The sequence below is a fragment of the Wolffia australiana genome, chromosome 12 (genome assembly GCF_029677425.1).
Source record: "Wolffia australiana isolate 7733 chromosome 12, ASM2967742v1".
Classification (NCBI taxonomy): domain Eukaryota; kingdom Viridiplantae; phylum Streptophyta; class Magnoliopsida; order Alismatales; family Araceae; genus Wolffia; species Wolffia australiana.
In genome coordinates, this window is record NC_135846.1 from 7254847 (window position 1) to 7259246 (window position 4400).

The window sequence follows — 4400 nt, forward strand, 5'->3', positions numbered from 1 at the left end:
TTTGCAAACGTGGGTTATGGTTGGGATGAGAGAAAACAGTGAGGGCAAGAAAATAAAAATACTGTTTTGATTGGTTGTAAATAACTTAGAATTTTATTTTTAAGAACATTCATTTATGGGCACGGGTCAGAAAAGGAAACAATTGATTGTTGTGGGAAAGAATAATGTGAAAGGGGATGCTATTGAAAGAGATGAGGCGCATGGAAAAATAATAAAAATAAGGAAGATTAAATAATGGGGGCAGGAAAGAGTTCATTAATTAATTATTAAGAACATGCCCACATGGGCATTGGGCAAAGCTAATAAATAGCGAGGGGGATGGTGTTGACTCTTCGTTGTGACAGAGCGGGTTGGGAAGTAATATTGTAAAAATAAATGGTTTAATTTTCTTTCGCCGAAGGGGAGGGAGGAGACGAAAAAAATCCCGTGATTGGGTATGGAACTAAAAAGTAACGCTAGAGGGAGGGCTTGAACCTCCGACCTTGTGGTTAACAGCCACACGCTCTAGCCAACTGAGCTACTCCAGCTGGTTATTATCGAATGCAAAACATAATATTAAATTTTAATTAATTCGCAACTTTTTCGGAATTTCGTACACAAGTTATTTTAATTTGAAATCCATAGAGGTGGCATTCTATTAACAAGGGAAGTTGCTCTGGTGACAGCTTTGTCCCATAAAATCTAGTGTCTACCATTTATCTTGGTTTTCTACTGGTTGTCTTGTAAGGTGTGTGTGAACATGAAACTTGATGAGAGATTCCACATTGTTTTGAAATGTTCAGCGTGGGGTTGAAATCCCTTGATAAAATCTTAATGAAAGGATTTTGTAACACTATTGTTACCCTTGTTTGAAAATAAAGAGTGTGAACACATAATTTTTCCAAATGTATGTATATCTTCCCCTGAAAAACGTAAATCATTAATAAAAAATATATTAATATAATTCAAAAAGAAAAAGGACAGGGTAAGTGATGGAAGAAAATCACGTGATCATTGAAACACATGATTCATCTATATAATTAAAGTTCTGAGATCATCAAAACTAGATAAACAAGGTTCAACTTTTAAATCATTTGACTCAATCAAGTAGGTCGAATTGGATGAAGTAGTTATATATACAATATAAATTATACAATTATATTTTTGATAAAATAATAAAAGTAAACATTTAAGAGATAATGTTGAGATTTTATATTTTGTAAAAAGGAGTGTATAGACATTATCGGATTTATTTTTGAACTTAAATAATAAATTTTAATAATAATAAAATCAACTGACAATTCAAAGCATTGACTTTGGCCTACCCAAGAACTTCACGTGAATCGAGGGTAAAAATGGCAATAGAAATTTTTTTAAAAATAAATTTAATCAACTAGAAAAAGGATTTTTATAATATAAAAATGGGAATTCTAATATAAGATGCGGAAATACTATGAACTTCCAAAGTAAGTGCTTAGAAAATGAGCCAATCTATGAAGTCTGGACAAAGTGAAACTACTGACCCTGAATAGATGCAATAATTAGACAATTAATAAATGGATGGAAATATTAATAAGAGATGATTCTAAAGAAAAAAAGTTCCTGCAAATTGGAGGTTTTGGTTTCAAGATGTGGATCTTGAAAGTTAACACCCTTAAATCACACTTTACACAACATGTGGTGAGCAAATGAAGATTTGGGAATCAAACCTTAACAGAAGTGCACTTTCTTTTAAAGATCATCCAACAAGAATACTATTGACACCAAAATCATGAGATTTGGTTTAGAAACAAGGGTGGAATCCACGGACAACCTTGACACAAAATCACATGGAAATTTGAAAAAACAGTGATGATTTGATCCAAGAGTTATTAGAATAATTAAATTCAACTTTTAAAGTTGATATAGATTATTCTAGTTCTCTTGCTCTTTTTGGTGAAAGTAATTAAAACAAATTAGATGGATATGTATCACCAAGGACTTTGAGTTATTTATCTTTGAAATAGTTTTTCCTAAAAATCCTGACACTTTTAGTTAAATTAATCCATCAACATCCAATAAACCTCATGCTTGTGACATTCTAGGCTCATTTACCAGTATACTTAGTGAATACATTTTCCTATACACTCTTTTAATAGATAACCTAATTAGTTATCTATAACTAACACATATATTCTCTAATAAAAGATAGATTTAACCCAACATAAAGGTCAAATCGCTAATGCGTGAGGTGTCGAGATATAAACATGTTACATAATGTATTAAAGAGTTAGTTAAAATATGAATTAATTAAAAACCATAACTGAAAATATTTCAAGAAGAATATTCAAAATCCCACTTATGTAAGGAAGAAAGCTTTGTGTTGATGCCTATCTCATGCATATGTACAATTTTTTTATTGACAAATTTTGAAAAAGTTACTGCTGAAGAGGTTGTGCTGTGAGGAATTAAATCAGGTTTGAAATGTTATGTGTTTGTTCATTTCAAGATGGAATGAGATAAAAGATGTTAACTGGATTTAGACTTGATTTCAACGCCAAGAAAATCAATGTGAACGCCCAAGGTGTCTAAAATAAATGTGTAAATTAAAGACGAAATAAGAGAATTGACCTCCTCAATCATATAATAAAAATTATATGATTTTTATTATAATGAATTTTATAGAGGATTTATTATAAAAATTAAAGTATTGTTTACGTAAATTATAATAGAAATTGGCATGGTACATTTTAATAGTTGATTTTTAAAAAATAAATTTGTTTATAAAACCCAGTAAATATGATGGTTGAGAGATGAGATGCTAATAAGTTGAATCACTCCCTTGGTTATTTTCATAATCCATAGAACTTTTTTTTACGCTGGACGACAAGGAACGTACATAAGTTATGTAAAATAAATAATTCTTTTGGATATAGATATCATATGTCACAGGACAGCTGAGGTAAAATTGACTTTACTAAGGGGGAAATGAAGAAGAATGCATTATCTTCATGCAGTTAAAATTTAGATTGTTTACAATATGATTTTTCCAGTTGACCTGGTTGTGAAATGTCAGATGTAATATACATGAAAGTATGAAACCAGTATTTAGCCCTCTGAATCTATTCGTATAATTTATATGAATTATCACTCACTATGTGATGTAAAAAATATTGACTCAAGCTGACTTGGCCTAGTCTACTATGAACCTTCAGCAAGACGCGTACATAGGAATTTTCTGTAATGTGCATTAAGACTTAATCCTCGTCATCCCTTTATAAAAGTCTCAATATGAACACATCATTTTATGTATTAGTTTTAAATTAGTGAAAATCTCTGATTTATATCAATAATTTAATTTTAATGAATTCAATAAATATGATTAAAAATATTCACTGAAAGTGAAATTGTGTTTATCTTCCTTAAGGATTTGAACATGTGAAATTAAATTCACTTGTTCATTCCAGATAGAAATCCCCAAATTATACGAAGTTGTTTGATGAAGTTATACATAAATACTAGAGATCTGACTCAACAGGCAAGTATTAATTAAAGATGAAATTGTTCTAGAGAATCACTCTTAAGTACCTGAAAAGCATGACTATTTTAAATTCATAAATTTTTATTTGTTAATTACAAAATGAATACCATAGAATTCTAGGTAAATATGTATGCACACAAATTATAATAATATATCTATAATCGAGACTAAAATATGATATATAAAATGTATTGTATCAGAATGTACCAAAAAGAGAAAAAACAATTTTAATAAATAATAATATATTTATTAATAATTATAAACTATATAATATAAAATTTTTATATTTTTTATAAGCATAAAATTCATTAATGATAGATCTTAAAATGATAATGATACATCATCAAGTGTTGCAAAAAGTTTTGTGAGTTATAGACCAAGATTTCTAATATGATCATCTACATGGTGATATAAATTTTTCTGATGTAAATATCACCTTGAAATTTTTTTCATACTGCTGATAAGTAATATTTTGATATATACTTGTTAGGGAAAATGATCCAATCCAATTGAAAAACTTTAGAACATTACTAAAAATTAACAGTCTTTATAACTAGAATTATAGGTTGAATGCTTGAGGATTTGATGAAATAATGATGAGCTCTCAGATGAAGTGAGCGAGTAGATACGAGAATAAATATTCCGGAAGGATGCATAGATGGATTGAAGGTAGATTTAGGGTTGAAGAAGAAAAAACACAGATTCAATGTGACACTTCTCTAAATTTTTAATTGGGTTTAGGGTTTCACCAAAACATTAAAGCAATAGTTATGAGCCGTGCTATTTTTAGAAGCTTTTCTCTAGAAACAAAAAAAAGGTAATCCATTACATCAAGAAATCATTCCGTGCTGAATCATTTTATAATAAAAGTATAAACGAAATAAATACATCAAAGCTATCC

At 29.2% G+C, this 4400-nt stretch overlaps 1 non-coding gene across 1 annotated transcript; it reads right to left on the minus strand.

The window, feature by feature from the left end:
* Window positions 1-453: 453 nt before the first annotated feature.
* On the minus strand, window positions 454-527 carry TRNAN-GUU (transfer RNA asparagine (anticodon GUU)). The gene has a single exon. It is a non-coding gene; the product is annotated as a tRNA-Asn (tRNA).
* Between the last annotated feature and the right edge of the window lie 3873 nt (window positions 528-4400).